Genomic DNA, 15,050 nt, shown 5'->3' on the forward strand with positions numbered 1-15,050 from the left:
GGGGAGCAGGGGGGTTGAGGAGGACTGGGGGAGCGGGGGGTCAGAGGGGCTGGCAGGGTGCCCCAATGATCCCCTCCCCCAGCTCCCTTCCCTGCCCCAGCACTTACCAGTTCAGAGGCAGTAGCAGCTCCCTGCTGCAGCCAGCAGAAACTGCACAAATCATTAAAGTTCTTGAAATCTTTTCTGAAGATCTGGAGAGCTTTGAATCAATTTGGACCTTTAAATTGTTCCCCTGATTCGATTTAGATTTGGAGATTCTGTCCCTGAATCAGGTCAAATCTCCTCCAGATTGAATCACCACCTGAAGCTTCACACAGCCCTACTGTCTGGCACTGAGTATACAGTACAGGCCACAACAGCAGCAGCCACAGGATGAAATGACCAGTAGTATCCTAACTTTTGCCTCTACAGATGGTTTGCAAATGAAAAGGAAAGGTGTGTGTGTGTGTGTGTGGTGCGTTGTTAAAACCTATTTAGCTGAAATGTCCAACAAATACTTGGGAGGCAAGAAATCTGTTAGACATTTAACAACATTTCAATAAAGTATGACTATGCATATAAGGCAGTCTCCAGTGACTGCTTGTTTCCAACCTGATGGCTTGTCTAAAAGGAGTTGCAGATGGGGGTTAGCTTGTGCAGTGGTACAGAAATGAATTATATTGTTTTATATCAGGGACCTTACATAAATCTAACAAGGGAAAAATTCACTTGACATCACTGATATTTCTAAGGTACTGTAGCACAAGATTGGGCGGGGGGGGGGCTCTTTCTTTAAAAAAAACCCCAAATCATTCTATATCTCTTTTCTACATCAAAAAGGAAAAGAAAAAACCCTTTATTGTTTTTCCTGGTTATCCTTAAGGTAAGAATTATTAAAATCTTATGTCTTAAATCTAAGACAAAGGACATTGAAATGGGGGTTACTGATGTTGGAAATGAATACACCACCATATGACAACTAAATCCCTGAAAACCTGAAAGATCAGTGGCATGTTGTATGTCTGGAGTTCTTACTTAATTATGAAACTTGCTTTATCCAATATCTCGAAAACAGAAGCTGCATTCCACCTGGATACTGAGGGTGATTTACATTGAATGCCTGTGTGTTATTTCAGACAACTTATCCTTTTTCAGATGAAGAATAAAAATTGAAGTAGGGCAAGATTTCAGCTGCTTAGATTTGGGACGCTCCAAAGAAGTACATTTGAAAGTCAGAAAGTTCCAGTAAAAGAGAGACGTCTTCTTATCTGTATCATATTTTTGTAGTTTGGGGACTTTTCCTTCTATGAACCATTATTCAATTACCTTCTTTTGACCATAGACAGGGTAGTTTATGTACTACAGATCAAAAGATACCTTTATACCACATGGTAAATGAGCCTGGTAGCCCCTCTGGGGAACAGACAAGTGTTTTACCTAGAATTGAACATTTCCTGTATCTGAATGGGAAAAGAACTTCTTCTCCTAAGTTCTAACCAATAGAAATAATAGGAGTATGAAAAGTCTTTTACAAATTGATAGAAACCAGCACCAGGTGGAGGGAAAGCCCATGTACTCTTAGAAAGTAAGTAGTACTCTTAGAAAGTTGTCCATGTACTCTTAGAAAATAAGAATGATTTTCTGTTCACTCCCATTGATGACTGTGTTTCTTAAAATTAATATACCCCCACTGTTGACATCAGTTAAATTATTTACAATGACAGTGCCTCCAGACATATCTTATGATTGGAAATGGTGGCTCATGAAGCTGGGTGTAGCACAAAAAACCCTAAAGACAGCCCTTGCTCTGAAGGCCTTACACTTTAAGGGTGTGAACAAGTGTTTGCTGCACCTGGTATCATTAAAGTGCTTCTGGGTGCACATCTATATGTGTAGCATGTCAGAAGCAAATTGAGTCCTACAGGAACAACCTAATCCAGTCCTGCTCCTTCCCTGCTCTGCCCTCCTGCAGCAGCCAAGGAGAGCTCCAGGTGTCCCTAGGTGCCAGCCCCAGTTTGGCAAGAGGCACAGGGGCTTACCCACAAGCTCTAGAGACCAGCAGGAATCTTCCCCTGCTGTATGGGCAGCTCCATCCCAGCTAGGGGGGAAATCAGGCTGGCCTCAAGCCCCAGGGGGATGTGCTGCCCCTGGGGCTGGGGCCAACCTGATCTCCCCCCAGGTGGGGCAGAGCTGTTGGCCAAGGCAGGACAGCCATCCCCCAGTCCACAGAGTTCCGAGCTTAGCTAGGCAGCAGAGTGGCTCCCTGCTGCCTGGGCTGACCAGGAGCAATTTGCTCTCAGTCAGCATCTACACATTCAGTATGATGCGTTATTTAATGCGACATTTTTTTTGTATCCCAGTTGTATCTACAGGTACTCAAAAACACCACATTAAACTAATATACTGCAGAGTAATTACTGCACATGTGTAGATGGTGATGCTTTACTGTACATTAGATTAGACTAATATACAGTACAGCATCTTGTGTAGACACATCTGGTAAGTAACTCAGGGAGTTGAGGCCGTGGAACTGGCTGAATCAAGGCGAGCTGGTGGGCTTGGAGAGGGGTATTGCTTGGTAGGGAGGGGATGGTTCAGGGAACTAAAAATAGTACCATCAGTGTCAGGGCGGGTAGGGGGTAGAAATAGCACAACGCCAGAGCTGGAACAAGTAGCTGGGCTTCCCTAATCCCAGGGCTGTTTGGGAACATTTGCAGGTGTTCTCTAGATTACATGCACTGAGTTAGATCAGGTGCACAGTTTTTGGCTGATATAAACCCACTGAACACCTGCACAACTGGACATTTGGATTCATCTGACCCTGGTTAGATCAGTCCAAATGTAACATTTGTACATATCCCAAAATAGCAGACAGACACCACCACTATTATAGTCACTATTAAACACTGGCACTATTATAATTCTGATTTACAGATGGAAAAGTAGAGTACATAGAGAGATAAACAGATTTGCCTGACATCACACATGATATCTATGGTGTAACTGTGAACAGAACCCAGATCACCAATGAAGCAATTTGCAAATTCATTCTGGGCTCTTCATTGACTCTGAGAAAGAGAAAAGGCAGTGCATGTCACAGGCCAGCTGGGTACTGTGAGTATATCAATTTAGCCACTCAGCTGTTTGGTTCAGGATTGAGGAGGCAGAGTTGGGAGTAAAACAATGGCAAATTTATTATAGCTTACACACATAACATTTAACAAAGAAATAAATGCAATAAGCAGATAATGCAATATTAAAGAGCTAATAGTAAATAATAACAGATTATAACAACAGATTACTAGATCAATCTGTTGCAGGCCAGCTAGGCACTGCGAGAATATCAACCCCTGGGTTGTTTAAAACAAATAGATAGACATGGGTTGGCAACTTATCGGCAGTCCCTTAATGCCAGGTGCACGACAGGTGATTCCAGCGAAGTCAGGTGTCCCCAGTCAACACTGTCCAAAGGATTACTGGGGAATGTCCCTTGGTCAGGATCCAATCCTCACTCACACCGGGAGTCCAGAGTCCGGGCTTGGAACAGCAATTTCCATCCTGCTATCTTCTTTCTTTCCCTTTCCTGTTGGTCACCTGATCCCCGCACTTTTTATACCTAGTTTTATGCTAATCTGCTGGCCTTAGGGCCATTCACAGTATTGTTTTATAGCTATTATCCTACAGGGTTAAAAGGTGTTAGAAATCATTATAATAAGTTACTGCCCAAGCTTGGGTTTATCCAATAAGAAAATTGCAAGACAGCATCTTTAAGTTTAAAATTAACATTACCCCGCCTAAATCCAGCCCCTTCAGAACTCTCTGGCTATGCTTTTTTGAGATGTCCTTTCTTGAAATGTACTGGATAAGCTAGGCAGTTGAATCCAGTTTTTATCATCATCATGGCTAAATTCTGAGCAAGAAAGAACTATTAGATCAGCTAATTTCACTGCTATAGTTTTGTCTTTGAGGCCTAGTCAGTTCCACAAACAGTTACAAGTTACATTTGCAGGTTACAAAAATACAAGCTTTATATTAGACAAAAGTTCCAAATGCCTCTAAGAAGCACATATTTATTGGTTATTAATTTCTTTGGTTCTGGCTGTCACAGATGGGAAAAAGCCTTTTCAGGAACAAGTGGATTTATCTGTCTGTTTCCCTGTGAGGTCAGGGCAACTCTCAGGATCTCAATATTGTGCTGTTAGACAGGAGGGTGTGACACAATTGCACATATACAAACACATAAAGCAATTAGGTACATACACCCACATACTACCAGCTCAGGCACATACACATCCAAACCAGCCTAAGCACATGCATACTTATCACCAATTCAAGCACATACACTATACACCCCAAAAGTTAGACACAGATCACTAATTAGTATATCATGCACACAATGACATATATATATATACACACACTCACCAGTTCACACACATACAACCCACCTACACATGCATGCTGATAAGTTCCTAACTTGGATGGTATAGTGTGTATGTGTGTGCTTGGGGTACCTGGGAGAAGGTTCTGGTGAGAGAGAGAGAGAATTAAAGTGTATGGAGTGAAAGTTGCTAGACCTGGGATTAGAACCGGTAGACTACAAAGAAGCTGGCTGAGGAACAGAGGCTTGGGTTTGACTTAAGGTAGACTGGGTCTGGGAACTGAGGCAGAGAGCTGTGATATTGGAGGGGATGGGGGGGGCAGATAAGTGGTGGTAAGGAGGAGACAGCCAGGAAAGAAACTAAGGCAGAAACCTGGTTGCTCAGGGGAAAAGGAAAAGGCAGTGGGGATAACACAGCAGTAAAAAAAACCAGGGGGTTTGGAGGCAGAGAGGACCTCAGGACAGGTGTTGGAGGTGGCAGTAAGCCAGAAGCAGGAGAGGGAGAAATGAGACAGAAGTTACAGGGGCGAGGAGCAGGGCCAAATCATAGTAAAGCAAAACCGAACTTAGGGGTTCACATAACAGTTTTATTAAACAGACAACACACTACACAGCCCCATGAAGTTATTGGTTCACACACACACACACACACACACACACACACACACACACACACACACACACACACAAGCACTCACAATGGCAGCAGGAGAAAGAGACTCAGTGGAAGGGCTGGATTCCAGGTAGGGAAGAGAAGCAGAGTCCAAGTGCTTGGTTGAAAAGGGGGTGGGAGGTGATAGCTACCCATCCAGGCTAGAACGGGGTCCTTGTCCAGTAGGTGTTGTCCAGAGGGGGGTTGCCGGCAGGGCCTCTGGGTGGATAGGTGGTGTGGCATGGTGCTGGTCCAGATGGAGAGGGCATCGCACCGGGTTTGTCTTCACTGCCCCTTTTTATAGGGACAAATCTTGTGTGACAGGAGGCATGCCCAGGCAAGGGTCAACTCCTGGTGTACTGAGCATGTGTGCTCTATGCAGGGATGTGCAGTTTGAGGTGTCTGTAATGGTGAGAGTTGCTGGTTCTGCAGGGTCTTTTGTCTTTCAAATGCTGGGTTCTTGTCTCTGTTCCTGGGTGAGTTCTGTGGTTCCTGGATAAATCAATGCGAGGTGATGGCCTGGTCGTTACAGGCCATTCAGTAGAGGCCTGCTACCATTGTATTTCAATCACTCTCATTCATCTGTGAACCAATTTACATGGGAGGGGTACATGAATCATACAATTGCAACACAGGGCATACCCAGGCAGAGGACACAAGATGGAGGCTTGACATACAAAATGGAAACTTGACATGACTTATGCTAACTTACATATATATAGGCCTAAAACAGTAATCACACAATATAAAAGCAGTACAAACATAATAATAATCACTTATAAAACAGTGGGTATTGATATCAAAATAGCAGGGAACTTATTTGCAAAGGGGAGAGAAAAAGAAAACTTACTACCTAAAATAAAATGTCAAAGCTTATCCTACATGTTAGCTTACTTATACTTATTTATAGGGAATAGAGAGGGAAAGAAAATGTCAGAAATGGTTGGGGAAGGGGTGGGAATGCATTTTAAATGAAATAAAAAAAGAAAAACTGAGGGGTTTGCTACATGTCCTGTGCTGTCTTCCTCAGCTGAGTTAATAATGTATTTTTTAAATAAAACCTTTAGAACAGGTGTTTTTATAGACATAAAGAGACACACCACCATCAAGTGACAGGCTACTCAACATGCTGACACTCACAGGAGGATGCATATTGAGGTCCTGGAGTCTTCTTTAGTTGGTATAAAATTAGTGTATGCATTGTCTTAAAAACGTTACCTATGCATAATCATTTCAGTGATGATAATTGCAAAAATAGAAGTGTGCTAATGGACTCGTTTGAATATAAGTTTGTAATACAAACTGTCTCAGGTATTGCTTCTTCCTTGTTTCCTGGGCAATTACAGCTACAATAACATGCCAATCCCACTATAAAGAAGAGACTTCTTTTTTGTTCATTAAGGATTTTGTTCTGGATTACATTTTGAACTTCCAAGTTTAGATGTCTGTCTTTACTCTCTCTTCATTCCTGAAAATATAAATGAATACAGATTTGTCCAAACTTTAAAAAAGTTGAGAACCTCTTTATGTGAACTTGATTTCTGCAGCTCAGCATGTTTTTGATTAAGTGTGGGTATGCGCTTGTGCATGAGAAGCAGAAATTGCCTCACCCCTTGGTCCTTTTCATCACTTAATTTCTTCAAGAGGCATATCGATGTGCCATAGACATATTGAAGTACACTTCGTTTGAATCAGCAACAGCTATTTTCTTACATTTATCTTCTCTTTCTCTTTATTAGTCAGTATATTTGCATAAAAATGAGCTGTTTCTTATAAATTAATTTGGTTTTGCCTGCCTGCTACCTAAAATCATAACTAGAACTGTCAAGTAATTTATTAGATGTTTCGTCCCTTTTCTTAGCAACAGGATTTTTATTAACAGCCCACACTTTTTTAATGCAATTGTTATTTGCTAAAACTTTTTCCTAATAATCTCTGTCAATAACTCTCCTATGAACAGGTCATTCTTGTTTTTCAAATATGAAATGTAACCTCTGTAAAATAATTCTGTATACCTCTGGAGATATATATCTATAGATATAGATATATCTATAGATACACACACACACACACACACACACACACACATATTAATTCTGAATGGAGAAACAAGTAGCATGGTACCTTTTCTTTTCTTTCACTTCTGATTGTATGAAAATTAAGGTTTTTCTTCTTGTCTATTTATATATTCAAAATTATGATTCTGGGAATCATCAGCAAGAGCAGATGAACTTTTAATTATAGATTCTTTTTAACTTAAACAATAATAGGAGGCGAGAATAAAAGCAATACAATGTTTGAACAGCATTTTTTAATAATGGAAAATTATTTTAGGTTTCTCTATGGATCTGAGGCAGGCTCACATTGATCTCAGTGGACTTTGGACCAGGTATCTGAAAGCTGTAAGAATACACACTTATTGGCTAGGAGCAGACATTCAACAAGCCCAAGCCTGAATTGATTCACCCTTTGCAGGTTAATCTAACTGCACAGCTTAAAATGATTAATTACTGGATAGACAATTAAATCAGGAAATGCAGCCACATGGCTGAAGTGGCTCAAGCCAGAAGTTGTGGGGTACTAGAGCATGGCTGCTATTCACTGCCAAAGGGGAAGGAAGAAAGACACCCTCCAAGGCTCTCACCCCTCCCTGCTGGAGTGGAGGGGTGTGGCCAGGCACCAGCCGGGGCTAGCACAACACACAGGATGCCAGCTACCAGCCTGGGGGAGGTGAGGGCAGCTGCTGCCACAATGAGGAGTAGGGATGAGGAAAAAATCCTCTCTCTGAAGCAAGCATGTATAGAACACAGCAGTTTGCAAAGCATACAACAGGGAACTACCAAAAATCTTCACCTAAGCTAAGATATAGCCCAGTGAAACACAGCATACACAACTTAGTCTAACTTAAAATGTAAACCAGGAAGACAAGAATTGGTCTGACTAATCCTGAGAGCAGTGTGTCTCCTTACAGCCAGGCATTCAGTAAGGCTTTGTTTAGGTATTCCCGGCTTTTACATGTTCTGATGTATAAGGAGGAGGAGGAAATGTCAATACAAATCAAAATATCTTTTTACAGCTTTGTCATAACATTTCTTTAATTCATCAAGCCCCTTTTTTAAACTTATCAAGCACTACTTTTATTAAGTAAGACTTTCTGAAACCTCCTGAAAGTTTGTATCCTTTTAGTTCCATCAAATCAAATGATCTGAGAATTAAAAAAAAAAGTTTCTGCTGGAGGAAGATGAATATATATGAGCTGCTGTAGTTTTTATTCAGAGACTGAAATTTTGCTTTTTTACTCTTTCTGAGTCAAAAAGAAAATGGAATGTATTCCCAAAACTCTATAACCTAGAACGGTAATAATGATGAGAGTGTTAACAATAATCTATATTCAAACTAGTAAAGGTAGAGACATGTCATGAAAGACAGATAGCTACTCTGAAGAGACTGTAATTTAAATGTAAAATATATTTTATTAATATAGCTGATATCCTTTCTTCTTTTTAAAATGTTCATTATGTATGGCAGGTGCTTATAGGCTAAAATCTTGGGTAAGATAGACAAGATAGACACAGCAAAATTGTGTACACAGGCACATCTGTGCCAGGCCAGATAGTCATAAAGTGTGCTGTCAGGAAAATATGCACCAATCAATTGTTGCTGCTGTCATTTATAGCATGTCATTACAGTGGCTTTGGCCACACCAGGTTTTAATCTCGTAAGCATGCCCAAGACTGAGACCCTGGGACCAACCTGTGTTGCACCTTGGCAACACAGAAAAAAAATCAAGTACACATTATTGGGAGATGGGGTAATGTGATATTCATAGAGCAGGAGTAAAAGCATGTAGGCATATTTTCATGGCACTAGTCCCGAGCACTGTCTGACACAAAGTGGACATATTTATGGAATGAAAATAGTCCAAATGGTATTTGAATTACTGTTATCATGTTCACATTTTTATTTATAACAACAGTTTTTGTTTTGAAGTGTCAATTGGAAATAAAATTCATTTCCAAATGTGAAATTGCATAAAATGTTATTTTGGCATGTCAAATTGGTTGTTTCCTGTCAAACATATTGGATAATTCCATTTTGCTATTTCCTATTTGAATTTTAATAGAAATTTTCATTTTGTGAAAATGTTCAACATTCCAATTTTTCATCCTGATCTGGAATGAAAAGTAATATGGAAAATGCCAAATTTCCAGTGCAAGGAAAATTCCAAATAGTTTTATTTCTGACCTTCATTACACTTGTATCAATGATTTTCCAATATTGATCCTCTTGTAAATCAAAACCAAACCATTTTAGACACCAGTGTAATTCTCTCCCTGCACAATTTTCCTAGTAATGGTGGCAAAATATCAACTTTCTGTATGTATAGATTAATATTATCTATCTCCTAGCCTTTTCCATATAGTCTATTTGTTTTTTATGATTTACTTGGCTCCTTTGTATACCTTACTGAAAATTTTGACGAGATCTGTCAGTCACAGATATGTAGATATGTTTAACCCATTTTCCTAATCAAGGATTTTTCATTAATACGACAAATTTTAAGATATATTTGATATTTAAAATTGTTTCATAATAATTCTGTTTTGTTCTACTTTTTCATGAAAAAACACCTTTATTTCCTAATTTAATTGTTAATATGAAAAATATGGTTAGAGAAAGGGTTCTCTACATTCAGTTATTTCATAACTGAGTTTTTGAGAGGTCAATTCATTCTCTGCCTCTCTGGTGCACAAGCCGCAAAGCACTCCTTAGCACCCCTACAAAGTTAGTATCTTCAAGCCAAGAAACAAATCCCACAATACTACAACGTTGCACAGGAAAGGACTAAGGGAAACCTGAAGAGAATCAATGGAATCATAAAAAGTAGGACTGGAAGAAACATCACTGTCAATGTCCTGTCACTACAAGGACATGAAATGGTACTTAAATATACTTGAAAGGAAGAAAACAAAGGAAGAGGACCATGCTCCTTGCCACCCCCTCCACTTTCCATAAGGATGTTTCTGTTCATAGTACTTTCTGTAAAAAAGTTGAAGAGTAAAGTGCACAAGCCCTTTAGGTTCAATATATATACCAACACCATCTATTGTGGTGCACTTATCATTAAAGTTGCCTCAGTGACTAATAATGAAATAAGAAAAAAATGATCAACTCCTTTTACTGTAATAACAAATGCATAACAAATAATAAATGGACATTAAAAAAAAAACTAGGGATGCACAGTCCTTGATAACTTGAATTCTGACCCCATAAAAGGGAAACAAGAAAAGCAGATTCTCCTGGACATCTCCACTCTGGCTTCAGGTTTTAATTCCATATAAATTGTTAGACCTCAAGTCCATGCAACACCCAATGACTAGTGATACAACAGACTAATGCCATCATGCATCACCTGCACACATTGCTCATCAACAGCTTTATTCAAAATGAAGACAGCTTCAGGAAAGCTCCCCACAAAAAACAGGGAGCAGCCACAAATATTAGTTTTTCCATATCTATACACCTTGGTTTATGCTTATTAACATTTATCCCATCTCTGTCCTTCCTTTGTTCCACCCTTAGTCCTTCCCATTTTAAGCTCCGCCCCTTTTGCTGTTTGATTCATTAGCATTGAATTGCCTATGCATTTTACTTATTTACATATATTTTTCTTATGAGTGCATGTCTAAGACCCTGACCCCACTTCTTCAGCTACTTGGGCAGACTTTGACCAAAGCCTGGAAGCTTCTGGAGGTGTCTTTACCAATCACTATTCACCTTTCTGCATATGTTTATCTTGGATTCTGTTACCAGTTACGTGTTGTCTTTCACCTTCCAGTCTGTTTTTCAGTCCCAGTTTGTACCATCTTCACATTCCTAAGATGTTACCTCATTTGCAGCACACAGACTTACAAAGACTCACTTGAAAATGGTTGACACAGTTAAGATGGTTACTTAGCATAAGTATTCATAAACAAAATCTGCTTTATCTCCTAATGGTAGTCATTGTTTTCATCCTGTTGCTTTTACATAATGAGATATATTTTACGACACCACTATATTGTTAGGAAAATGCCTGCCTAAGCATCTTACAGGGTTACTTTTAATATACTATTCTGCCTTGTGATTAGCAGCTTTGCTAGACCACAGGTTATAGCCTTTTATTCAGCTGCAAATCCAATGCTCCCCAACATACAAATACTGTCACCCTAACACAAAGAACAAAGAATAAGCAGATAAGCTTCCTGTCAGAAAGGTACTCTCTTTTTCACAGAGGGTTTCAGTAGAACTGAACTCTTTGGCCCCCAATGCAGCAGTGCTTGTAGAAGTTGGTTGCTAGTTTCATTTTTCCTCCACTGGACATGTGTGGCACATCTAACATGGCTGCCACATATCACCATTTCCCCATTAACTGTGTTCAAGAGGATCTCACTGACCTTTCTGAGATAAATGCAGTATCTGTCCATCACTCCACTGGGCATGCTTAGATCTCATTTTAAAAAATTCCCTGTTACAGTATAATGGATACCTTAGAATTATCAATCAATCTGACCTCGAGCAATAAGTTCAGGTATAAAATATGTCAATGCTTTCCATACTGGTCATTTAAAACACAACGATCCAGTCAATGTGTTTTTCACAAATCTATTCATGAAATCCTGCCTCACTCCCCGCCCAAAATCAAAACTTCTGTGTCTTAAATAATCTCTGGATTTCACCCCAAACTCTGCTTGTCCCCTTTGTTAGCTATCACCTCTGATTACTTCTATAATGCACTTCTACACTGATAATAAAAGGGCTGAACTGAATTGTTATCCAAATCAACAAAACCACAAGGCTGTAATGATGGTAAGTTGTTCACTGCACTTGTTACATGGAAATCAGAGAGAAAATGAAAGTCTAGTTTAGTGGAAAATGCACAAGGAGTTGATCCTAAATAACACACAATTCAAACACTGCAACCTCTCTAAATAAAGACTGGCTGAGTGCATCCCAATGAACGTGTATCTACAGTGTCTCAAACCCATTTGAGGCAGCACAAACTACAAACTACATGCTGCACACGTGCAGTTCGGTGCACTGGTCTATTTGTTTTGGGGGGTTGTTTGATTTTTCACTGTCAAAAAATACACTGCTAAAAAAGCATCATTGCACATACAGCAGCCACATGCACCACCAGGCTCCAAGCAGCCAGCTCAGTGCTGCTGCCCCAGAAGCCCCCCAGGGCCCCAAGTAAGACTGTTAGGGCCAGTATAGGTGCTGGTCCCAGCCTCCCATACACCAATCAGGTCACTTTTCTGTGCATCAGAGCTCTGTGCATGGGTATGCCCAGGGACAAATAGCAGTGGCACATATTTGTGCTGCTGTTATCTGTCCCATGGGAGATTCACATTGTAGCATGAAATGAACTTATGTAGTTGTTGTTAACATAAAGCGCAATGGTAGTGAAATGTAACCATGTTAGTTTTGTTCTGTAAGTAACTTGAAAACTCCATTTTGGGCTTAGCCCACCAAGTCATGTATTAGCCACCACTGAGTGGGGAGGCTACTGGGGAAGGAAGCAACAGATTCTGAGGAACAACAAATGACAAAAGGGTATGCACAAAAGGAGTGAACCAGCTGGGGACACTGAGCAGACCTGTGGTTCATAGGAGATGTATAAAAAATGAGGTTGGAAGGTCTGGAAAATAAAGTACTAAACCCCACTTAAAGTTAAACATAGCCTTTATTCTATCCCATACAGCCATGTGAGCAAGCACAAGTTCCAAAAAAACACATTAGGTCGTGTATAAAGGTACATGTAGATGATATGGGTGCAGGAGGAAAAGGTCTGGGTAAAGTATTGTAAAAACATGAGATAAACTTGAAGATGTAGCCTCTCTCTTCCCCTATCACTGAATAGTTGTCCACTATCACTTTATATTAGTTTTAGAATGCTACTTGAAATGGATGGTCTCTTTGTCTCAACATAATTTATAGCTACTTACTTTATTGTTCCACTGTTAATATATTTCATTTGAATATCCAAGTTATTCAGGTTCCTGAAAAGAATTCTGATGACAAGTACATTTATTAACATTTATCTATCTTATCTTCTTATCCAAGTTCTTATATTAGCACCTATAACTGTTATATTTAAGTGTTTTTCACAATTAAACAATGACAATAGCCATATGTTTCTTTTGCTATCTTTCTTAGCAAAATGTAGCCCTGGTACTTTCTTTTGGCAAGTATGATATCTTTTGTTTTTCCAGGGAAGTGATCAGATTTTTTCTTTTTTTTTAACCATGAAAAGCAAACCAAAAATCTTTTAAATTGAATCCTTAGTTTAAATTTGAGAAGTTTCACCAATATTGTTTCAACATAAATATTTTAGTGTTCGGGGTTTTAGATTTCTAAATAAAAATGGTTTTTTTAAACACAAAAATCAGCTATTGTGATGTAAATGTAATGAGTGTAACAGCAGAACAAACCAAGGGGTAGCCTTTAGTAGGGCTGTGCAAAATTTTGCCGGATGTTTCATTTCAATGCTGTTTCAACTCATTTCAAGCTTGAAACAGTGAAATTGAAATGAAACAAAGGCCTTTGAGACAGCCTCAAACTGAAATGAGGGTAGTCAAAACATTCTGAAAGTTTTGAAATATTTTGAGTTTTGAAGTTGGGCTTGCCTGCAGGGAAACAGAAAGTAAGGAAAAGTAGTAAGAGGGGGGAGGACTGCTCTCTTATTAATTGTGTAGCTGGCCAGTGACTGTGATCCTTCCCTGAGGTCCCTTCCAATCCCAGTGCTCTGGAGGAGGAATGGAAAAAGAGCATAAAAGGAAGTATTGTTTAAACTGGCCTGCTTTCTGCCCTGGGGTCTGACAGTTACTGAGCTATCTTCCAGTATCTCAGGAGCATTACACAATGAAAGTTATTATTACCATTGATTTGAATGATTTCCTACTTGCTAGCCTAGCAAGTGAGATTCCACAATATCTTTTGCTTTCTTTTAGAACCTGTTATTTTATTATTATATTAATTGATTTATTCATTACCATTTTATAATTGTATTAGATATTACACTACAGAATTTATATAGGAAGGGAGATACATATATTTTTATTTTTATAGAATTATACCTTGTGGCATATTCCATTATAGAGTGTATATAGAAATGCAGATACATGTATATATTTTTATAAAAACAAGATTATGAAACACACCATAAAGTGTGGTGGAAAGGAAACTGGCAAGCCTTCAGAGAGGGTTGGAAGAGGAGGCAGAGAGAGAGGTGTAAGTCCCTACCCACCCAAACTCAGATGCAGCTTCTTTCCTACAACTAACAGGGATGAGGCTTCCACAAGCAGCAAGGAGAGGAGAAAAGTTCCAGTGCCACTGCCTGTGCATGACAATGCATCCCCTCCAAGAGCACAGCCATAACCCACGTCACCACCACCACCACAACCACCAGCAGCACCAACACCAGTATGACAGCCTCCTACACCCCCATGTCACTTCCCATGCTGAGTTTTCCAGAGGAAGAGCTGGAGCTGGATCTGAGTGTCATAGCAAGGGAAGGAGGTGGAATCAGCTGCATTCATGCTTCACACCCCTCAAGTGTTCCCTAGAGCCAGATCTCCTTCCCCAGAAGGAACTGACGAGGAGGCTGAGGTAGAGATTGTGGAGGAAAGCAGCCCAACTGAGTCTGCTACTCCTGTTGCTGTGCCTCGGCCTGCTGAGGAGGGGGAAATTGCAGGATCCACTCATGCACCCACACCCCAGAAGTGAGCAGGTAGTGTGGTCTGGGATCATTTTGAGCTGGCAGATGTCCCATATAGGTTATCTGCCTGCACTGCTGAGCCTAAACCAGCCATGTCAAGGGAACAAAACACATGAGCACTACAGAGATGCTGACGCATCTCCACAGGCACTACCCTCTTGCCCTTGCTCCTCCTCAGCCTTGCACCAGTGGGAGCATGCCAGAGGGAATTTCCCCTCTTGCTCCAAAGCCTCAATCCTCCTGAAACAGACCCAGGCCACCCTGGAACAGTGGAGGAA

This window comes from Crocodylus porosus, unplaced genomic scaffold, assembly GCF_001723895.1.
Source record: "Crocodylus porosus isolate Cpor-Errol unplaced genomic scaffold, CroPor_comp1, whole genome shotgun sequence".
In the NCBI taxonomy this organism is placed as follows: Eukaryota; Metazoa; Chordata; order Crocodylia; family Crocodylidae; genus Crocodylus; species Crocodylus porosus.